The sequence below is a fragment of the Bos mutus genome, chromosome X (assembly GCF_027580195.1).
Source record: "Bos mutus isolate GX-2022 chromosome X, NWIPB_WYAK_1.1, whole genome shotgun sequence".
In the NCBI taxonomy this organism is placed as follows: domain Eukaryota; kingdom Metazoa; phylum Chordata; class Mammalia; order Artiodactyla; family Bovidae; genus Bos; species Bos mutus.
In genome coordinates, this window is record NC_091646.1 from 91,270,045 (window position 1) to 91,294,583 (window position 24,539).

At 45.6% G+C, this 24,539-nt stretch overlaps 1 long non-coding RNA gene across 1 annotated transcript in view; it reads right to left on the bottom strand.

Moving 5' to 3' along the window:
• LOC138986332 (uncharacterized) overlaps positions 1 to 24,539 on the bottom strand; it is a 115,023-nt gene that overhangs the window by 10,190 nt on the left and 80,294 nt on the right. The window contains exon 4 of the long non-coding RNA XR_011463163.1: positions 15,786 to 15,945. This is a non-coding gene — a long non-coding RNA (uncharacterized lncRNA). The remainder of the gene's footprint in view (positions 1 to 15,785; positions 15,946 to 24,539) is intronic.

A 24,539-nucleotide genomic window follows, 5' to 3' on the forward strand; every position in this document is an offset into this window, starting at 1 on the left:
CAAATAGGAAAAGGAGTACGTCAAAGCTGTATATTGTCACCTTGCTTATATAACTTATATGCAAAGTACATCATGAGAAACGCTGGGCTGGAAGAAGCACAAGCTAGAATCAAGATTGCTGGGAGAAATATCAATAACCTCAGATATGCAGACGACACCACCCTTATGGCAGAAAGCGAAGGAGAACTAAAGAGCCTCTTGATGAAAGTGAAAGAGGAGAGTGAAAAAGTTGGCTTAAAGCTCAACATTCAGAAAACTAAGATCATGGCATCTGTTCCCATCACTTCATGGGAAATAGATGGGGAAACAGTGGAAATAGTGGCAGACTTTATTTTTGGGGGCTCCAAAATCACTGCAGATGGTGATTGCAGCCATGAAATTAAAAGATGCTTACTCCTTGGAAGAAACGTTATGACCAACCTAGACAGTATATTAAAAAGCAGAGACATTACCAACAAAGGTCTGTCTAGTCAAGGATGTATGGATGTGAGAGTTGGACTATAAAGAAAGCTGAGCACTGAGGAATTGATGCTTTTGAACTGTGGTGTTGGAGAAGACTCTTGAGAGTCCCTTGGACTGCAAGGAGATCCAACCAGTCCATCCTAAAGGAGATCAGTCCTGAATATTCATTGGAAGGAATGATGTTGAAGCTGAAACTCCAATACTTTGGCCACCTGATGCAAAGAGCTGACTTATTTGAAAAGACCCTGATGCTGGGAAAGATTGGAGGTGGGAGGCGAAGGGGACGGCAGAGGATGAGATGGTTGGATGGCATCACCGACTCAATGGACACGAGTCTGAATAACCTCTGGGAGTTGGTGATGGACAGGGAGGCCTGGCGTGCTGCAGTCCATGGGGTCACAAAGAGTCGGACACAACTGAGTGACTGAAGCAAACCTGGGCACAAGCCCGGAGCCCCCATCTGGGCACAGCCGCTTAGAAGTGGGCAAGTTACTCAGCTTCACTCTGCCTTAGTTTCCTCATACATGCAACAGGAATAAAGAAAATAATATCCCCCCAAGGCCTGTTAGATGCTTGTGAACCGTGGTGTTGGAGAAGACTCTTGAGAGGCCCTTGAACTGCAAGGAGATCGAACCAGTTAGTCCTAAAGGAAATCAGTCCTGAATATTCATTGGAAGGACTGATGCTGAAACTGATGCTCCAATACTTTGACCACCAGATATGAAGAACTGACTCATTGGAAAAGACCCCGAGGCTGGGAAAGACTGAAGGCAGGAGGAGAAGGGGACGACAGAGATGGATGAGATGGTTGGATGGCATCACCAACTCGATGGACATAAGTTTGAGCAAGCTCTGGGAATTGGTGATGGACAGGGAAGCCTGGTGTGCTGCAGTCAGTCCATGGGGTTGCAGAGAGTCAGATATGACTAAGCGACTGAACTGAAGGTCTGTTAGAAGGATTAGAGAAGATGCTATACAGAGTTTTAGTATAATGCCTGACATAAGGCTCAAAATTGTTGATTATTATTAATATCAGGCACTCAAAGAATACTTCTTGAATATGAATGCTTGGATGAATAAAGGTGTGTGAGAGACAGGATCATTACACAATCTATCATTTTGTAATCTGCCTTATTTTGAAAACATATTTAAATAGCACAGGGAACTATATTCAGGATCTTGTAATAGCCTATAAGAGATAAGAATCTGAAAAAGAATATGTGTATATATATAACTGACTCACTCTGCTGTACACCTGAAACCAACACAACATTTAAATCAACTCTACTCTGCTCACAAAGTTTTTAAAAACATTCGATATCTTCCAATAGCCTTGGTTGTCAAAGAAAGCTTTAAATTAGTTCAAATTTGCCATACAGTTTTTTTGTGTGTGTGTGGTTTAACTTATTAATTTGGGGTCTTATTGGCAATAATAGTGCACAGCCAGAAGAATTCATGGTGAAAAATGTATTATTTAGCATACACTTTTTGGTATTCTATAGTTTCAAACTTCAGGGATTTCTTAATGAGAAATGTGAGGTTTATACATCTGGCTAATTGATTGTTGAGAAGGATAGATACTTGTTAAACATAAAATGGGGATATATTTTTCCTATGCTTTGTTAATTTAGAAAAATTAATTCAATTAAGACTCAATTCTGGGGACAAGGGGAGATCACGGGGTGTCCATCAATGGGTGTAAAGTTTCAGTCATGCAAGACGAAGTTCTACAGAATTCCCTGGTGGTCCAGTGGTTAGGGCTCAGTACTTTCACTGCCAAGGGCCAGGGTTCAATCTCTGGTTGGAGAACTAAGATCCTATAAGCTGTGCATGGTGCGGTAGAAAAAAAATAAAAAGATGAAGTTTTAGAACTCTGCGGTATAGCCCTGTAGCTATAGCTAACAATATTGTATTGTGAGGGCCTTCCCTGGCAGTCCAGTGGTGAAGACACCACACTTCCACTGCAGGGGACATGAGTTCCATCCGTGGTCAGGGAATTAAGATCCCACATGCCATGTGGTGCAGTCCAAAAAAAAAAAATATATATATATGTATATATATATAGTAGCGTGCACTTAAAAATTCAAGAGGGACTTCCCTAGTGGTCCAGTGGTTAAGAACACATCTGCCCATGGAGGGGACACAGGTTCAATCCCTGGTCCGGGAAGATCTCACATGCCACAGGGCAACTGAGCCCGTGCACTGCAACTCCCGAAGCCTGCGCATCCTAGAGCCGGTGCTCCAAAACAAGAGAAGCCTCCACAACGAGAAACCCGCCCACAGCAGCAAAGACCCAGTGCAGCCATAAACAAATAAATGAAACAATTATTTAAAAGACAGTTTAAGAGGGTATATCTCATGTTAAGTGTTCCTACCACAATTAAAAAAAAGAGAGAGACTCAACTTTAAAGCTTCTGGGCAGAAGTCTGTTCATGCTTAAGTTTTTCAGGAAGCAGTAAACATCAAAAAAGGTGTTGAGCTCAAGAAAGCACCTATTGCTGCCTATCAGATCATCTCAAAATTTAGTGACTTAAAATAACAACAATCATTTTAATATTATTCCTCATGGTTCTAGGGGCTCACAGGGCCCAGCAAAAAGGGGGTGAGTAGGGAGGTTAGACAGTACAAGCATGACAGAAGAGGGGCAACAGTTTTGAATGAGAGCAGAGTTGGCTATAGAAGTTGCTAAGTCCTGCCCCCAAGGCCACAGGTGCAAGGACTTGCACCAAGGCCAGAAGAGCAGAGCCCAGAACCAAGGTCACCTCCAAAGCTGACTGAGCCCCTTTGTAACCATCACCAAAAGCCCACTGATCATCACTAACAAGCTTCCTGACTCCCAATCAGGTGAAGATGCCCACTCCAGTAAATACCCTATAGTGCCCCAACCAACCACCTAATGCCAGCCTTCTAGCAGAAATTTCCTTTGTCTTGAGGCTATAAAAAGGAAAAAGGAAAGTGAAGTCGCTCAGTTGTGTCTGACTCTTTGTGACCCCATGGACTGTAGCCTACCAGGCTCCTCTGTCCATGGGATTTTCCAGGCAATAGTACTGGAGTGGATTGCCATTTCCTTCTCCAGGGAGGCTATAAAAGTTGGCTGCTGCTGCTAAGTTGCTTCAGTCGTGTCCGACTCTGTACGACCCCAGAGATGGCAGCCCACCAGGCTCCCCCGTCCCTGGGATTCTCCAGGCAAGAACTCTGGAGTGGGTTGCCATTTCCTTCTCCAATGCATGAAAGTGAGAAGTGAAAGTGAAGTCGCTCAGTCATGCCCGACTCTTTACGACCTCATGGACTGCAGCCTACCAGGCTCCTCTGTCCATGGGATTTTCCAGGCAAGAGTACTGGAGTGGGGTGCCATCGCCTTCTCTGTGTATTTGTCTACGTCTTGTTTTTTCACTAGAGTGTAGTTCTAGAACTTAAGCACAGGAGTTTCAGTCCACAAAATCTGTTGACTCTCCCTGGTCTGTCAGGAGTTGTCGGCCCGCTGCACCCACAGTGCCCACATAATCTCTGCTCTTTGTTCTTAATAAACTCACTCCTTTCTGCAATATTCTGTGTCCGGAAATTCTTTTCCAACCTGCACTCGCACTGTCTCAACAGAAGTGACATGGAAGCCTGGGAGATGCTGGCGAGTAGAGACTGTAGAGAAAAGCCAAGGGGCTGGAGATGGGGCCAGAAACACATGCCCATGTCTTTTATGTTCCACAGACAGGTTAGGCTGGTGTGGTGTGGTTTTAGAACACGTTTGCAAACCCTTTGACACAGCAAGATATGGAATCTAATTCCCCTCTCTCTGAATGAGGGTTGGCCTTAGAGATTCCATTCTAATGAACAGAATTTGGCAGAAGCAATGTTGCATGACTTTTGAGGCGAGATCATGACAGCCTATATGACTTCTGCCTAATTCTATCCCTTTGGGAATACATATCTTTACAGCCCTGAGCTCCCGTATAAGAAGTCTGTTACAGGCTTCCCTGGTGGCTCAGTGGTAAAGAATCCACCTGCCAATGCAGGAGACATGGGTTTGACCCCTGATCCAGGAAGACCCTACATGCTGTGGAGCAAGTAAGCCCATGTGCCACAACGATTGAGCCTGTGCTCTAGAGCCCGGGAGCCGCAACTACTGAGCCCATGTGCCCTGGAGCTTGTACTCCGCAATAAGAGAAGCCACTGCAATGAGAAGCCTGTGTACAGAAACTAGAGAGAAGCCCGAGTAGCAATGAAAACCCAGCACAGCCCCAAATAAATAATATAAATTGATTCTCTTAAAAAAAAATAGAAATTGGTTACCCTGAAGCCACCATGCAGAGAGACCATATAGAGGGATGCCCAAGAAGCCCAGTTATACCAGCTTCCACGTGTGCTAAGTCTTCCCAGCTCAGGTATTGAACATACAAGCGAAGAAGCCTTTAAGATGTCCCCAGCCTCAACATTTTTTCTATTTTTTAATGGGAGGCTATTGTTTTACAACAATGTGTTGGTTTCTGCTGTACAACAGTGCAGATCAGTCACAATTATATATCTCTTCTCCCCATTGAGCCTCCCTCTCCCCCTCTCATCCCACCCCTCTAGGTCATCACAGAGCACCAGGCTAGACTCCGGGTGCCATACAGCAACTCCCCACTGGCTATCCGTTTTACACATGATAGCATATGTATGTCAATGCTACTTTCTCAGTTCATTCCACTCTTCTCCTTCCTGCTCTCTGTCCACAAGTCTGTTATCTACATCTGTCTCTCCATTCCTTCCCTGTACAGCCTCAACATTTAATAGACACATATAAAGCATTGTGCCCAATAGAAGATACGTTCTATTGAAGCAACTGTGGAAAATTTATAAAAAATTTACCAAGGCTTAGTGTTCAAAGAAAACTTGAATATATTTCCCAAAAGGAATCATATAAGCCATATTATCTGACCATAATATGATAAAATTAGAAAGTAACAAGAACAAATAGCCCCTAACTCAACATTGTAAATCAACTATACTTCAATTAGAAAAAAAAAAAAAAAAAAAAACAAATAGCCCAAATAACCTATCTTTTGGAGATCTAAAAATATCCTTTCCCTCACATAAATCAACAAGAATAAGCAAATGTTTTATCTAGGAAGGGGAAGTTGCAATATTAATTTAATGATAATCAAAGGGGAATCTTTAAATAGGAAGATGAGTTACTAAAACACAGATCAAATGAAAACTTAAAAAACAGTAAGGAGAATCTATGATGATTGCTTAATTTGGAGGCTTAGTGACCCAGGTTCTTTCCACATTTCTACTCTGCCATCCTCAGTTGTCAGTCCCTCTCCTCATGCTCACAAAATGGCTGCATCAGCTCCAGGTATCACATTCTCACACAACATTCCAAGGCCAGAAGGGAGGAGTCTTATCTCTTTCCTTGTGCTCCTCTTTGAAAGGAAAACCTTCCTTGAAGCCTCCCAGCAGACTTCTCTATCTTAATCTTTGGTCAAAATTGCACCACACTTCTTTTCCTGACTTCCCTGGTGGCTCAGACGGTAAACCATCTGCCTACAATGCGGGAGACCCAGGTTCAATCCCTGGGTTGGGAAGAGCTCCTGGAGAAGGGAATGGCAACCCACTCCAGTATCCTTGCCGTACTCTCTCCCAAAAAAGCAGCTCAAAGAAATATTTTTATTTTTTGAGTCCCTGGTGGCTCAGATGGTAAAGTGTCTACCTACAGTGCGGGAGACCTGGGTTCGATCCCTGGGTGAGGAAAATCCTCTGGAGAAGGAAATGGCAACCCACTCCAGTTCTCTTGCCTGGAAAATCCCATGGACGGATGAGCATAGTAGGCTACAGTCCATGGGTTCGCAAAGAGTCGGACACGACTGAGTGACTTCACTTCACTTCTTTTCCTGAACCAATCACTGGTAAGGGAAATGGAATTACTAACTGAGTAATTAGTTTTAATTGTCAGGATTCACTGCCAGCTCCACTCCTGGGCTGGGGAGGGGCCCAGCTTTTCCTGAGTCACAAAGCCTTCCATAAATGAACACAATCTAGGTTTTGTAAGAGAATGGCTGTGGGGTAAGAGACCGATAATGATAGTCATAACCTGTCCCTTGAGGCAGCCACTTGCATCAAAACATAATATATTCTTTTTCCTTTTAAAGTACTTCACCAGTCTGTATGAACAAAACTTTCTCAAATATTAATAGATCTATTAAATGATAAATCAAACAAATTATAGTTTCAAAGACAGTGAACTTAAAAATTTCCTGGACATTCTGGTACCATACATTCTGGTACAATTTCAACTTAAAATTCTAAGTCTACACCAGTAACACATTTTAAGCACAGTCACGAGGCTGTTACTTGAATTGACTATATCTGCTTAAACATTACACATACATAAAGTGCCCAGTTTGCCCAGATTCTTACGAGAAAGTATGGGCTACTCTTAAACATTTCTAAATTTAATTAGAAATCTTCCCTGGGTCAAAAGATGTTACTCAGTAAGGAACATGGTTATCATCCCAGTGAAATGAAGTTATTTTTGACCTGAAATTTTGGCCACACATGAGCTCAGGAAAGGCAGAGAGTGGGGCAATTCCTCTCACACCCACTAAGGAAACCATTATATCATCTTCTCAGCATGCTTGAGGTTGCAAAAGGAATCTGTGTCAACATTTAGAGTTGCTATGTCAATGATTATATAACTCCAAGGGGTGGTCTTGGGTCCCTGACATTACCTAATTCTTCAACCTTCTCACTTAAATCAACAAGGCCCCCCAGGTTGAGTATCCCACTAGAGTCTTTGTTTCTTGAATTCTTAAAAGGTATGTATATATTTTCCTGAAGAAGACTCTTGAAAGTCTCCTGGACTGCAAGAAGATCAAACCAGTCAATTCTAAAGGAAATCTACCCTGAATATTCACTGAAAGGACTGATGCTGAAGCTGAAGCTCCAGTACTTTGGCAACCTGATGCAAAGAGCTGACTCATTGGAAAAGACCCTAATGCTGGGAAAGATGGAGGGCAGGAGAAGGGGGTGACTGAGGATGAGATGGTTAGACAGCATCACCAACTCAATGGACATGAACTTACGCAAATTCTGGGAGACAGAAGAGGACAGGGAAGCCTGGAGTGCTGCAGTCCATGGGGTCACAAAGAGTTGGACACGACTGAATAACAACAACATATATCTTCCTGCCTAGGTATAAAGACCTTTGAACTTTACAGGAATTCTGCATTCTTTCATGGTCTCAGGACACTCGATACTTCCAAAAAGATACTCAACTGAATGCTGGAAATCTCACATGGTTTGTCTGATTTGTGATCACAGCATATAAGGTCCACTCTACTGGTGTTAAATACCATTGGATTGTAGAGAAAATACTTTAGAAAGGTGACTGAATAAGTTTGTGATCAGAGTAGACCTAGTGTTGTATTACAAATGAGGAAGAAAACAGGAAGGGAGGGTGAAAGAGATGGGGAGAGCGAGAGTGACAGGCACAGGCTTTGTGCCTGATTGGGTTTCACTAGAAGTAGAACCAGATCTTGATTCTAAGTGTCCCAGGGCAGCTTGGAGAAGGGAGAGAGGCCATCTCCTTACAATTTACAGGGCTCACAGGGTATGCTTGCCACACACCACTCATCTCTGCACAAGCTTCTCACACAAGCCTCGGAGGGCTGATAGACTGGTATTCTGGTATTCTTCATGCCAGGCCTCTGTCTAAAGAACTCAGGCCATTTATTCAAATTAGTCATCCTCAGCCCCACCCCCCATCTCAACATCTAATCTCTTATATCCCAGAATTCTGCCTGAATCCGGTCTCTTGCCTCAAACCCCAAACCCATGCCTTGGTTTGAGCCTCATCATCTCTTTCCAGAACTCATGCAGTGGCCTCCTCCCTGGCCTGCCTCCAATCGTTCCCCCTTTTCCCATGGTGCTCCACTGCTAGAAAACCTCCTCTGGCTTCCAGGCTTTGGCATCAGATCAAAACGCCTCAGCCTGGCACTCACATTGCATGCACCCTAGGCTCCAGCCTCTGGGAACCTCTCCCCATAACGTCTACAACATCTGGTGTCCTTGGAGGCGTGGCTTCCTCTGCCTGAGAGATTCTTCCCCTGGTCTACTTGGTGATCACTTACTTGCCTTTTAAGAGCTAGTGCATACATCACTTCCTCCAGGAAGCCTCTCCAGCTGAAACTGATCCTGCTGATCTGTCTCTGCATCCCCAGAGACTAGCACACTGCTGGGCTTATGCAAGGTATTCAAAAAAGATTTGATGAATGCATGAATGCACGAATAAATGAGCGACTTTGACCATTGTGGTAGATTGCCATTTGGTGAGGCCTGATGAACTGTACTCATGCCCTTGTGCAGTCTCTCCCACACTGACTCTGGGCTGGGAAGTGACACCTGTCAATTTCAGCTCACAGCTCAGTGAAGTGGTCACATGGCCCTGCTCAGCTGGAAAACAGAGGCATGAGTGGTGGCAGGCAAGTGTGATGCCAGAGCGCTAAGTCAGGACTGGTCAAACACCGACTAATTCTTCTTCTTTGGCTCTCTGAGTCCTAGATTTCTACCTTTCTAATAATAACAGGCATTTGTATAGAATTATGCTTCATGCAAAATAATCCCACATACATGATCCTTGCCAGACTGCTCTTAGATAACGCTATTGTCATCGTATTTCATAGATGAGAAAACTTGTCAATCTCCCAGCTAGTTAATGAGGAAGTTGGGGTTCAAACTTCAATGCCAGGCTGTTTCATCAGCCACAGCAGCCTTGGGTTTGTCACAGTCCAGGCATTTCATCAGGAAGATTTCCCTGAAAGAGCCAAATACAGGGAACAGACTGGGCCTGGGTTAATTTTTAGGAAAGTGAAAATGTTAGTCACTCAGTCGTTTCCAACTCTTTACGACCCCATGGACTGTTGCCCACCAGGTTCTTCTGTCCATGGGATTCTCCAGGCAAGCCCACTGGAGAGGGCTGCCATTCCCTTCTCCAGGGGATCTTCCTGACCTAGGGATTGAACTCAGGTCTCCTACATTACAGGCAGATTCTTTACCATCTGAGCCACCATGGAATCCCAACTTGAATATCTTTCCCACTCTCTATCCTAATTCACTTAATTTCAAAATATAGAAAGATAGAGACAGAGAGAGAAATCTGCTGGTCAACTTGGGTCACATGTTCATCCCTGTAATGGGAAGACAGGGTCACGTCATTGGTAGCTGCATGGATAGAAAGAAATCACTCCTAAGGAAGAGGAATGCTATTACCAGAAGAAGATGGCCAGGCATGCTGTGCAGACAAAACCCAAAGATGCACACTCTAAGTTTGGAATTAGTGTTAGGGCTTCCCTCATAGCTCAGTCAGTAAATCTGCCTGCAGTGCAGGAGATCTGGCTTCGATTTCTGGGTCAGGAAGATCTCCTGGAGAAGGAAATGGCAACCCACTCCAGTATTCTTGCCTGGAGAATCCCATGGACAGAGGAGCCTGGCGGGCTATAGTCCATGGAGTCGCAAGAGTTGGACTCGACCTGGCGACTAAACCACCATGGGTTGAATTTGGGCTTCTCCCGTGATTCAGCGGTAAAGAATCCACCTGCAATGCAGGATAAACAAGAGAGGCAGGTTCGATCCCTGGGCCAGGAAGATCCCCTGGAGAAGGGTATGGCAACCCACTCCAGTATTCTTGCCTGGAGAATCCCATGGACAGAGGACCTGGCAGGCTACAGTCCATGGGGTCACAAAGAGTCAGACACGACTGAAGTGACTTAGCACTCACATGGGTTGAATTGTGTTCCCCTCATCCCAAAAGATATGTTGGTATCCTAATTTGTAGAACCTGAGAATGTGGCCTTATTTGGAGACAGAATCTTTACAGAAGTAATCAAGTTAAAATGAGGTCACTAAGATGGGCCTTGATTGAATATGATTGTTATCCTTAAAGAAAGGGGAAATTTGGACACAGAAACATGTACAGAAGGAGAACAGCAGCTGAAGATGAAGGCAGAGATGGAGGTGTTGCTTTTACATGCCAAGGGATGCCAAAGACTGCCAGCAAAGCACCAGAAGCTAGGGGAGAGACCTAGGACAGATTCTCCATCGCACCGTTGGAACCAACGCTGCCCACACTTTGATCTTGGACCTCTGGCCTCCAGAATGGTGAGACAATACATTTCTGTCATTCAAGCCACTCAGCGTGTGGTCCTTTGTTATGGCAGCCCTAGCGAACGAAAACACCATGCTGGACAGAGTGGGATTCTGACAAAGGCTGTTATCGTCCCTCTCCAACACTGATCCATTTCTGCCTCTTCGCCTATGTCCTTTGCCCGTCAGCTCTTACATCAGTGTTCTTCCCCAGCCACTCATCTCTGTCAAACCTCCAGCCAGCAAGACCACTGTTCCCCCAACATGGCTGCATGTGTGTTTGGATCCCAGAATCCTCCTGTCTCCAAAGCAAAGAGTAGTCCTTCCCCTAAGGAGGGGGGGAAAGGTGCGTGGTTATGTCTGGGCCTTACCCACATGGGTTCTCCTCTGTGTCACTCACCTCCAGGTGGGCTACAGGACTGAGTGGCTTGCTGTTGCTGCTGCTGCTGCTGCTGCTGCTAAGTCGCTTCAGTCGTGTCCGACTCTGTGCGACTCCAGAGACAGCAGCCCACCAGGCTCCCCCGTCCCTGGGATTCTCCAGGCAAGAACACTGGAGTGGGTTGCCATTTCCTTCTCCAATGCATGAAAGTGAAAAGTAAAAGTGAAGTCACTCAGTTGTGTCCGACTCCTAGCGACCCCATGGACTGCAGCCTACCAGGCTCCTCCATTCATGGGATTTTCCAGGCAAGAATACTGGAGTGGGGTGCCATCGCCTTCTCTGGAGTGGCTTACTAGCCCCTGCCTTAATTTAGCTAGGGATTGAGGGGGTGGGAGGATAGGAAAGGAAAGTGAGAAAATCTGAGATGGGAAAAGGGGGGACTCTGAACCAAGATTTTGATTTGGCTTCCTGATGCCTAGTAAGCTGTCACAGGATGAGAAAACCATACTCTCTAGTGTCACTACACACTTGGAATGCTCTTCATTTCCCTTGAGACTCTCCTTCAGTTTTGACACAATTCCTCTGGATAATTACAGCCCATCTGGATACTGCTAAAGAATGTAGTGGGGCTGAAAGTGGTTGATGTGGACAGCGGGGGCAGAATGACCCACATGGGCTGCAGAGGACCTTGCGCTGTCTGGCTTAGATGGGCAAGAAAAAAAAAAAAAATTGAAATATCATGTGGCCTTAGTAATGGGAATAGCCAGCCAGTCAGGGAGCTGCTGGAACAGCCTTGTTATCTAAATTCTGGAAGGGGCTCACTCTTTCCTAGAAGGTCTAAGAGAGGACCCAGTCCACGCAGAGGAGGCTGTTTAACTCAGTAACTGGGCAGAAACTGCAGACATTGAATCACTTGCTTTCAGTGGCATCTCTGTCACCCATTAGCTGGGTGACCTTGGAGTGGTGGGCACGGTGAGGTGTCACCCTTTCTTTGCTCTATCTGCAGGACTACTGGCAGACAGCCCTCAGCCCTTCAAGGCGTCCTTGTCTCCAGAGACCTCACCAAGGTCACAGCCATCCACTGACTGATGGCTGCTGGTAGAAAAGTCCGCCATCTTGGGACAACTCCCAAGGGCCAGTCTCGCTCTGGAGCCTCCTATTGGGGTGGCCAAGGCTGTCACTGGGCCTGCATCACAGCTGACTTTCGCCTCTGGCCTACCTCCCCTGCTTCCTTGTCCTCCTTTTCAGAAGAAAGAAAGAAAGAAAGTGAAGTTGCTCAGTCGTGTCCGACTCTTTGTGACCCCATGGACTGTAGCCCACCAGGCTCCTCTGTCCATGGGATTATCCAGGCAGGAATACTGGAGTGGGTTGCCATTTCCTTTTCCAGGGCATCTTCCCGACCCAGGGATCGAACCCAGGTTTCCCGCATTGGAGGCAGACTCTTTACCATCTGAGCCACCCAGGAATCCTTTTCAGGGAGATTTACTAAACACCCCACCTGCTCACCTCTGTCCCAGAGGCTCCTTCCTGGGAACCCAAAACCTAACAGGTGAGTTAATTTACCCCCCCATCCCCACTCACCCCCGCTACCTGGCTTCCTTTATCTTCAAAGTAGTTGTGCCACCGCCTTCTTGGTGGTTGATTACACAGATTAGATGAGAGACTGTCCCCTGCCCCCCATCCTGGTCCTGTTTGTGGGGAGGAGTGGGGAAGCCGCAGGGACCTGGGAGTGACTCTCATTAGAATGTTTAGAGGCTGGAGCCCGCTGACTGGAAATGACAGCCAGGCTCTGCAAGGGATTGTTTCGGGCTTTAAATCGGCACCTAAATGAGGGCTGTCAGGCTACGCTTGTGCCTCTGGAAACATGTCCTGTGTTTGCCTGAGTCCCTCCTGCTGTGGTGGCGTGACAATCCACGGTGGCGTGACCAGCTACAGGGTGGCTGTTGAAGGGAGGGGGCAGGGCAGCAGGGTCCCCAGGGTGGGGTGCCATCTCTGCAAGAGACATTTCTAATTTCTTTTGAGCCGCAGGGGGTAGTAGCCTGGAGTTAGGGCAGGAGATCTCCGCTCCTCAGGGTGCCCAGCAGGATGGAGGGTATATGTAAGCACCAGCACTGTCTCCAACACTTCCCCAGTCCCTCTGAAAGTGGCAGCCGTGAGAATGTCAGCTTGCACTTCCAGCAGAGGACATCACGTCCTCCTCTTAGGAGGCCCTGGTGGGCGGGGAACTCCAGGGGGGCCTGCGATTCTTCTGGCCTGAGGGATAGCACTGGCTTCCAAAATTGTTATTTTTCTCTTATGGAACTTGTACAAAATTCACCTTCAGACTAGCCATTGGAGAAAAAGGTAAAAACACACTAAGTATGCACACACACGTGTGCACACATAAAAAGAAAAGGACAAAAGGAAAAAAAAAGTAATTGGCTATTCTGACACCTAGAGATAAAAAACATGACATTTGGGGGCATTCCCTTACATACTTCACTCTTTATATTTTCACATCAATATGCTATAGAGTCACCTATACCCTGGTGGCTCAGACAGTAAAGAATCTGCCTACAATGCAGGAGACCTGGGTTCGATCCCTGGGTCAGGAAGATCCCCTGAAGAAGGGCATGGCAACCGACTCAGTATTCTTGCCTGGAGAATCCCATGGACAGAGGAGCCTGGTGGGCTACAGTCCATGGGACCGCAGAGTCAGACACGACTGACTGACCAACACTTACTTTCTTACACCTACACCCCTTTAAGGTATGTCGGTTGAACCCTATACCTTTCCAGAGCAAGGAAAACGTTTCCATAATAGAGATGAAGATGAGCAGAAAACCACCAGCACCCCCAGAACTCTCCTCCGCTAATGCTCCCAGGAGTAACCAATTTCCTAATTTTCTAATGCCATTGAAGTAATGTTACCTATTTTTAAAGTTCATATAAACAGAATCATATAGTATTAAAAAAAAAAAAAAGAACAGAGGTGATACTGTTTACCAGTTCACTCAAAGATTGAACTTCGGATGGAAACAAATCTATTTCCTCAGTTGCTTTCAATTCCAATGTGTCTCTCCAATCTTGTCAAGCGATGCCAGCGTGTAGGGTACCTGTTTTTCACGCGGTGTAGTCCTGATATGCTAGCAAACTACTGCAGGAGGAACTCACCCCAAGAAACAGGGACCTTGCTGTGGAGGATTTAGTGCTGAGCTTCCAATACTTTGCCAACCAAGTTATTTTCAAGGGCGATTATGACTATTTGGTGATTTTCCTCTCATTGCCTGTCTTTAGAAGCTACCCCCTCCAGAGGGTGCAATTTCACTGTACATCTGTTTACAACATTCAGGATGTTTCCAATATTCCAGTAAGAACTCAGATGCTGAGAAGTACATCCTGGTCCATAATACATGGGCCCTCTCGGCCAGTCATTTCTTTAGAATAAATTTCTAGAAGTAGATGTGATGGCTTATTTCATGTGTCAATATGACGGGGCCCTTGTAGGGCCTGGGTATCTGGTTAAACAATATTTCTGGGTGTTTCTGTGAAGTGAAAGATGCTCAGTCGTGTCCGACTCTTTGCAACCCCATGGACTATACAGTCCCTGGAATTTTCCAGGCCAGAATACTGGAGTGGGTAGCCTTTCCCTTCTCCAGGGCATCTTCCCAACCCAAGGATCGAACCCAGGTCTCCCTCATTGCAGGAGGATTCTTTACCAGCTGAGCCACCAGGGAAGCCTAAGAATACTGGAGTGGGTAGCCTATCCCTTCTCCAGCAGATCTTCCCAACCCAAGACTCAAACCGGGGTCTCCTGCATTGCAGGTGGATTCTTTACCAGCTAAGCTATCAGAGAAGACCATTTCTGTGAGGGTATTTCCAAATAACGTTGGCATATGAATTGGCAGACTGAGTAAAGCAGGTCCCCCTCTCCCCACAATGTGGGTGGGCCTCATCTAATCCACGGAGGGCCTGAGTAGAACAACAACAACAAAAAAACAGAGAAAGGGAGAAACTGCTCTCTGCCAGATGTGAGCTGAAACTGGTTTTCTGCCCTTGGATCGGAGCTTACACCGTGGGACTTGGCCTCCAGAATCATGTGAGCCAGTTCCTTATAATAAATCTTGTTCATTGGCCCCTGTGTGTTCATTCTCCCTATCTTTATCCACTACCTTCGAAGTCAGAGAGAATCAGCTCCAACTCCAGTCCCACCTTTTACTTGCCAGCCAGTTTCTGAACCTCTCACAGCCTTACTTAGCGTCCACATTGTAAAACGGAGTCCCTGACACTTTCTACCGTGAGGTTTTTGTGAAGATTAAAAGCAATTAGTTCAGTGCTCATATAGTAATGTGTGTGTGTGTGCTTAGTTGCTCAGTCGTGTCTGACTCTTTGAGACCCCATGGACTGCAGCCCGTCAGGCTCCTCTGTCCATGGGGATTCTCCAGGCAAGAATACTGAGTCAGTTGCCATGCCCTCCTCCAGGGGATCTTCCCAACCCAGGGATCGAACCCAGGTCTCCTTCACTGCAGGCGGATTCTTTACCACCTGAGCCACCAGTAAAAACACAGTTAAATGTAATTTCAATGGCTATCAAATGAATATATATATATGTGTGTGTGTGTGTGTGTGTGTGTAGGCATGTATAATCGCCCCACATTGGTTCTGTTTCTTTGGAAACCCTAACACTAACCCTAACAACTCCTCTAAAAACAGTGGTAGGGGCTTACAGTCCCACTATCTGTGTAGAATGTCTTTTTTTCCTCTTGCTTGCCAACACTGAGTTATCACTCAAAGGAATATCAGTGTAAGAAGTCTTTTTTTTTTTAAATGTAGACTGGGAACTTACCTGTGGTCCCGTTGCTAAGACTTCATGCTCCCAGTGCAGAGGGCTCAGGTTCGATCCCTGGTCAGGTCATTAGATCCCACAAATAAGAGTTTGCATGCCAAAACTAAAATTCCTGCTTGACGCAACGAAGATCGAAGATCCTGTGTGCCACAACTCAGACCTGGCGCAGCCAAATTAATAAAAAATAAATATTAAAAAAATTTGGTCCACATACTTTGTACATCATTCAAGCAGTACAAAAAGGTTTACAGTTAAAAGGTAACTATCTTGGTGCCAAAAAGGTTTGGGACCACTGCCCTAAAGCATCATTGAGGAGCCAGTATATGTGAATCATTGAGGTAACAAGCGTTAGAATTGTAAGAGCCATGTAGAATAATAAAAACTTGTATTGGCAGGGGTTAAAAAGGGGTACCTAGTGAATTAGATTTGATATGTTAGGATTTTTTTCCTCAATTCTTAGGCAATTAAGAGCAAGGTGTTTTTCTTTTAGAGTAAGCATTTACTTTTTATTTTCACTTTTGTATTTTACTGTATTAATGTGTGTGTGTGTGCGCGTGCACGCGCACACATACCTGTGGCTCAATCGTGTCTGAAACTCTTTGTGACCCCCATGGACCTCCAGGTTCCTCCATTCATAGAATTTTCCAGGCAACAATACTGAAATGGGTTACAATTTCCTTCCCCAGGGGAATCTTCCAGACCCAGGGATTGAACCCACATCTCCTACGTCTCCTGCATTGGTAGGCAGGTTCTATCACTGTGCCACCTGGGAAGCCCTTACTCTATTAAACCTGGCCTTTATTTAGGTTAGAGACATGCTTGATTATTTCTTGTCTGAAATTTAATGTAAATGTCTTTTGGAGGTTCTTGATTAGCTTGATGAATTTATTTCTCTTCTTTAACCATATTTGGACTATAGTGTCAACCAATACAACAAGTGAATTGATTTAAATGATTTTTGGCAAGTCTTTAATTCTCTGCAGAGCAGATATTTTTCTTTTTTGAACACACAAACATTTGTTTCTAGCCTGGTTATTAAGAAAATAAAAGAATCTTCCTTTTCAAAAAAAAAAAAAAGGTAACTATCTATCCCCCATTCCCTTAATTCTCTTCCTGAGAAGAAACTGTTAACTGTTTCTTGAGTCTCCTTCTGGAAACATCCTAGGCCTGCACTGGCCCATATGGTGGCTAGCAATCATATATGGCTACTGAGTGCATGAACTATAGCTATTCCAAATTGAAATGTACTATTACTGTAACATACACCCTGGATTTTGAAGACTTCAAACACAAGATAGAATGTAAAATGTCTCATGAATAACTGTTCGAATGGATTAGATGTTGAACTGATATTTTGCTATATTGAGCTAAGTAAATATCATTAAAATTCATTTCAGTTATTTCTCCTTTTTTTTCCCAATATGGCTACTAGAGAGTTTTGAGTTCCACTGTGGCTTGCACTCTAACTCTATTGACTGCAGCTGTTCCATGCACATTGAAGTGTTTGCTCATAAGGCCTTCCTTCCCCTTTTCTTTAACTCAAATGGTGGCATCTCGGGCTTATGGCAGGAGAAACACCCAATCATGGCTATGGTTTGTACATTGCTGGGTGCGACTCGGCAGCACCGCTGCTGCTAAGTCGCTTCAGTCATGTCCGACTCTGTGCGACCCCATAGACGGCAGCCAACCAGGCTCCCCTGTCCCTGGGATTCTCCAGGCAAGAACACTGGAGTGGGTCGCCATTTCCTTCTCCAGTGCATGCAAGTGAAAAGTGAAAGTGAAGTCGCTCAGTCGTGTCTGACTCTTAGCGACTCCATGGACTGCAGCCCACCAGGCTCCTCCGTCCATGGGATTTTCCAGGCAAGAGTACTGGAGTGGGGTGCCATTGCCTTCTCCGCAGCAGCACTGGCCCAAGCTAAACATTCGTGGGCTGCGTTGTAGGTGAGACCAGTAGGCCCAAGCACTGGGGCCATTCTCTGCTGTCCTTGGGCCAAGTCACCAGGGGCAACTCTCCTCCCAGACTAGAGCCTCAGGACCACGGTTCAATCTTGCCCTAACTCACGTCTTTCCTCTAAAAACAAAATAAACTTTAAATCCCTACTGTCCTCTGAGCCACTAAATTGTTAGCTTGAGGCTGAGGGTGTGGCGGGTATGCACCTTCATATTTTCTGTCTCATATTGAAAGGGTTTGTCAGGCCAAGCCTCCTATATCCAGGGAGGCCCAAGTCAGTTCAGTCTAGGAATATGAGGTGAGCTGTATGTCAAGATCAGTGAAATGGAAAAACAAATGATTTTTTTATAATTGTCAGTGCTTCGCTGTGAGGTTACATTTCGTCCTAGAAAATACAGGTTATTGATTTTCCCCTCTGTATACACAAATCCATTTATAATCCTACTATTGCAGAAAAGTAAAAACTAAAGAAAAAAAAAAGAACGAAAAAATAAGAACAACAGTTTGGCTGCCAGGGAAACGGTACAGGAAACGAGAACATGTGAGGATTCCATTAAGTTCCAGGATGAAGCGGGGCAGGTTCGGAGTGTTCACACAGGAAAGACTGGCAAGGAAAGATCAATTGAAACCATCTGTTTCTAGAAGAGGGCCAGGTGCCACCCTGACAGATGGGCACAAACGCTAGCCTGGCATGGGGCCAGCTGACGCCCGGCCTAATGGCAGAGAGCAGGGTCTCTCCTCAGCATGTGTGGCGACCACCCAAACCTGGTCCAGGTGGGGCCACAGAGCCTGTAACTCCTGTTTCCCTGCATTCTGGCATGGATTTCTGCAGCGTCTGGGGCCGGAAGTAGAGGTGACCATAGGGAAAAGAAGCAGGGGGATTCTGAGGGCTACTCACCTATGTGTCACCTAGGAAGGAGTGCACTTGAAAACCATTCTTGCCTCCACTCTGTCAAAGTTGCTCATTAGAACTCAGTCAATGGACTTCCCCAGTGGTTCAGTGGTTAAAACTCTGTGCTTCCAAAGCAAAGGGTGCGGGTTTGACCCCTGGCTGGGGAACTAAGATTCCACATGCTGTGTGGAGAGGCCAATCAATAAATAAAATGAAATTTTAAAAAAATATATAACCCTGGCCAGAAATGCGCACAATGAAAAGAACTTAGTCAAAAATTTTCCATGACCTTTGGCCTAGGACTGTTCTAAGAGGTGGTGATGGGGAGTGAATTGGCAGTAACTTGGTGTTGCCAGTTGAAAATCTTGTCTCTCAAAATGGATGCATACAGTGATGACATTTACTATTTTGGCCTTCCCTTTCCAAGAAAATGATCTGAATCAATTCTCACCTGTGGTGGCTCACACGGCCACAATCCTCACCCCTCCTTTCATCTGTGCCGGTGGACCCAGCTCTGGGCACTGGGCTCAGCAATGTGGCAGGCTTATGCCCATGGGCTGTTAGCGGGCATATCACAGAGGCTCAAAGTGGCCCATGCACTGGAGCTTGCTCTCTCTTGGGTATGTGCTATCTCCATGACCATATGCTCAAGCCAGCCTACTGGACCACGAGACACATGGAGAGGAGCTGAGGCCAGCCTCGATCAGCCACCAGCCAGCCGTGAGTGAGTCTGGCTGAGATCAGTAGAGCTACCTGGCCAGCCATCTGGTTGCATGAGTACTGAGCTTTGGGTTGTTAGATGGTGTTGCCGCAGCAGAAACGGATGTATTCAAAAGTCTGGAGGGCCTGAATTTGCCTTTGGTACACATGGGAAGGGGCTTCCACAGTGGCTCATCGGCAAAGAATCTGCCTGTAATGCAGGAGCCACAGGAAACATGGGTTCAATCCCTGGGGCAGGAAGAGCCTCTGGAGGAGGGTGTGGCCACCCACCCCAGCATTCGTGCCTGGAGAATTCCATGGACAAAGGAGTCTGGTGGACTACAGCCCATAGTGCTGCAAAAGGAGTCGGACACAGCCGAAGTGACTTAGCACACACGCACGCATACATGGGAAGGGGAAAGCCATTTTTCACATACTTTAAAGTCAAGGCTGCCCCATTGATAGTATTTACAGAGGAGTTGGTGCAAATTTGTCTCTAGTTGCAGCAGTCCCAACAATGGAATCCTGGCAGATTTTGGTGACCCAGAGCAGTCATAAATTATGCCACATTGGAACTACATATGATTTTATAATATGATCACTCATAAAACCTTAACAGCTCCTTTAAAAAGGTTCAAAAATCACGTGTGGGCAAAAAGCTCCGTGTGTGTAACTAGAGTTGGCTAATGTTTGCTTTAGAAACTTCTCTATTTCCTGACTTGAAGAAGTTCACCCTTGCAGACTCAGCAGGGTAATAACATTGGTATCTGCATTAATGTCCTGTGCCTCTAACGAGAATCTCTTGCAGCCACGTAGAAGTAATTTTAGGAGTTCTCACAGCAGGGTCGTAATTCTTAAATACTTAAAATATTATGTATGTTGTCTCTCCTGATGAATAGAACCTTTTTTCATCTCGCTGTTAACAAACTCAGATTCTCTCAAGTGATTGAAAAGCTCTCTGCAAGCCTAAAGTTCTATAAAACCTCTAAGTAATAGCAACAATAAAACCTTATTAGCCATTTCGGGCTCTGAATCAAGATTTTCAATCCTTGGCATCTAATTAAACGTTTTACATTCTAAAGGAACACGTAGCAGTATACCTCTCTCCAAACACTTCCTTTCCTGACTGGGATTAGAAAATTGGTCAAGATTTTGTACAAGGTGCACAAATGCAACTCAAAATAAAGATGTCTCAGGTAATACTGCTTTCAAACTCGAGCATCCACCCAGGCCGGTGTTGCTAATTCCAGGTGAGGGTTGAGGGGGCCGTAAGAAAGTCATTGTTTTTGGATAAAGTACTGGCATGCCAGGTGCTCATGGGATGTTAGCTTGTTAAATAAAGTCTCACCCCAGCTCCTAATTTATGGAGAAATGAGAAGTGAGGACCAGCAAGAACCTTCACGCTCAGGCTTAAAACTCACCAACCCTAGAAGCAGAAGTGCTCAGTTTCCAAATCTCAGATTCTCATCTGCCTTCTGCCATTCTCATCATTTATAATCTGTAACCAATATGGTCACCACCGTGACTACCAACCAGATGCTTACAACGTGACTCGTCCAAATTGACAGGTATTGTCACATACGTGCCAAAGTTCAAAGATTTTAGAATGGAGAAGAAGAACTGCAAAGACCTCATTGCTTGTTCTCCCTGCTCCCTCGTGTGCTTACTCTGCCACACCCTGCTCTCAAGAGGCATAAGTCCCCTCCCCCTAGCAAGTGGGCCTGGCCTGTGGATGAGGGCGACATGCGGCTCAAACAAGGGGTCCATGCACACCGTGGGCTATGATGACGCAGTACCACCGAGGGACAAAGCCCTTGTGCAAACCAACATTCAGATAGCTCTTCCTTCTGGGTGCTATGGGACAGTAGTTCTGCATTCTGGTTTGGTTGTGAAACACTTCAGGGTTGTGGGAGCTGGTGTCATAGATGAAGATTATAGAGGAAGCATTGGTGTTGTACTATGTAATTTTGGCAAAGAAAGGTTTGAAGTCAAAAAGGGTGATCAAACTGCACAGCTCTTTGTGAATAGATATTTTATCCTGAAATAGAGGATGTTCAAGTTTTAGATAACACTGAAAGGGATTCAGGAGGTTTTGGTTCCACTGGAAAGAAAACTTATGCCAAGAACAGAAAATGAGAAGAATGTAGAAGAATGTACTTTGTTCTTGAAGCTAAAGATTTTGCTTTAAAAAAATAAAAGAAAATACCTCTTTAATTATTTTGGTACTGAATACATGTTGAAATGATCCCTGGGATATATTGGCTTAAGTAAAATATATTGCAATCAGTTTCATCTGTTACTTTTTACCTCTTGTGTGTGTGGCTCCTAGAAAATGGAAGATTCCCTAGGTGGCTTGAATTTGATTTCTATTGGACAGGGTGCCCTGGAGGAAGAGAGAGAGCAAAGGCCAACGTGGACAACCTCCAGTGGGAGTGGACAACCTCCCAGGCCTGTCTCCTGGCTGGAGAGACTGAGTGGGGAAATCGTCCCTTTGAATTTCAGCAGGTGAGCTTGAAAACCATATAGCAGCACTTTTTGAATTGGACTGAGAGCTACAGGATCCCAGCGCTGCCCACTAGCCTGCCTCAGTGAGTAGCCACTTCTGTATGCAATTGGGTTCTCAGGCTTCCAAAGCTTTGCGTTCTTTGCTAGGTCTAGTTGCCAGGGCCTGGTAGGAGCTGTATGCGAAAAAGACCACCCAGGGAGCCCCAGGAGTGACACTGAAGACAGCTCTGGAGCTTTCTGACACCCTCCTAACATGGTACAGAAAAGATGTTTGCCTTCCCCAAGGTCGCTGCCTCGTGCTCAGTTCCCCATGAGGAGGAGTCAGAGATGGAGTTTAACATGCCAGAGGTTGACTAGGGAGAGCCCTTGGGATCCAGCCCTGAGGAAGGGAGGGGAGAAGGCAAGAGTGGCCAGACAGAGAAACTGAGCTGCAGTGTAATCCTCCAGGAAGCCTTAACCGACTCTACAGGGAGCTGGAAAGCTAGAATGAGACTTGGAGCCTTCTGAAGGTAGGGAGAGAGGGCTGAGCTTTCAGACCCCCTTGGTGATCAGTCACTGGAGGTGGGCTACCTGGGAAAAACGTGGCCTTGGCTGGAGGGGCTCTCTAAGCTGGGAGGAAGAAGTCCTTCATTCCTGAAAGGGGATGCCACCATCACATAGCTGGCCTCTGAATCTAGGTCTCCTAATTCCTTGTCCAGAGCTGGGTCACCTATTCTGCCCAATCAGAGAACCCAAGCTGCTGTCCATAGCAGGACGCATCTATGAAGCAAAACAGAGCACCAAGATCTGGATCTGGAAAGGCACTCTGCAAGGCAAACAGGCCAAGATGTTTCTGGATCTGCTCCCTCCATTTGTTTTGAAAAAGCACCTCTTGTCTCAGGGGATTTGTCAATCCTTGGGCAGTCAAAGAATGAGGGAATTTACTAAGGGTGCAGCCTTGCTATGTCCTCTCACACAGGTGGGATCTCCAACCTCATCAAAGGTTACAACTCATAGGTTACAACTCAAAGGTTACAAAGCTTACAACTCATCAAAGACAAACATTGTAGCTTGACTACTGGAGAAGCTCATGTATCTGGGTCATACCCTTCCACCATCTCATTGTTAGCATGGTTTTCTAGCAAAAGCCCCCACCAATATGCCAAGTACATGTCCTGGCCCAGGGCCCTCGGCAACAGCAAAGCTCTCAAAAGAGATCGAAGAGGTGGTGAGTTCTGGTCACTGCCCCATGCTTTCTGTGTGATGTTTTGAACTAATAGTGTTGGCCTAAACAGCTAGAGGACCGCCAAAATCTTACAGGGTAGGGAGGCGACAGTGGCCATTACCAGTTTAGAAAATGTAGAATTGGCTGCAGGAAGCCTGACTGACTGTTTCTATCATTGTCTTTCTTAGGCAAGTTGCTCTGCTTTTTTATGGTAAACATAGGAGTCATTCAGCCTTCACAGGACCCCAGTAAAACTAGATGGAACCGTATCTCTCTCAGACAGACGGGAATGAGGGCTGGTGTTGCAGATAGCGCTCTGTTCAGAGCTTCGACTCAGGGGCGTGGAGACATGCATGCAAAAGAGAAGCCAGGTAATGAAAGTTCCAAGCATAACAGCAAATAATCAGGCAATTATTGAACTAAGACTATAGCTTGAAGTCCTGAAACTTCTGAGTCAGAAAATTCTTCTAATAATAGTTAATAAGAACATAATCCTTATCCATAAGGAGCAAGGGAAGATGTCTAGAAGACGAAGTATGGGCTACAGCTGAGTTAACAAACAAAAACGCAGATTTGTGACGACTTTAACCAAAAAGAATGGAACAATAGTAAGTGCAGTGAGGCTTGGCAAGGGGGAGAAGGCACAGGTAGGGAACATGAAAAACCCGCTTTACTTTGATTAGCTCTTAATGAGTTTTTGACCGAATGGAGGGACCACTCTTTTACCTCCATCTTGTGGTCAAGCGCGGAACTGCAGCCTCCTCTGGGTCTTTAACCCCGTCACTCCCTCCCCTTCCTCTTTTTCTATTTGCCAAACATTCCTGTGCTTCAATCCCCAAAGTGGGAGTCGGCTGATTGAATTCTCCCCACCGTTTCACCTCTGTGATTTTCAAGTCCCAGCTCTATTACATGATAGAACCAAAGCCCTTTTTACTTGGCTCTTTCTTCCCTCTGTCTAAAGATACCTCACAGCACCCCTGGCTGTGGAAATGTCTGTGGGGTGCGTGGATACCAGAACAGGGGTGATGGTACACGTGTGTGGGGTCATGGGGTGAAACCAGAAGATGACCCAGGCTTTGTGGGGCCTGAAATTCATACAGTCTTAGGATCCCTCTTTAAGTAAAAGAATATAAGATTACAGGGACAAAATTAGGTATGACAAGAAATTATAAGAAATTCTGGATTTTAAAGAGCACCATGCATGTGTGCTCAGCTGTGTCTGACTCTCTGAGACCTCATGGACTATAGCCTGCCAGGCTGCTCTGTCCATGGGATTCTCCAAGCAAGAACACTGGAGTGTGTTGCCATTTCCTCCTCCAGGGGATCTTCCTGAGCCAGGAATTATACCCAGGTCTCCCGCATCAGCAGGCGGATTCTTTACCATTGAGCCACCTGTGAAGCCCTTTTAAGAGCAGACTAATACCTACACCTCACAAATTCCAGAAATGTAACATAATCTTTTTATTAACTGCCTAACATACTTTTTAATCTGACAATTTTGGG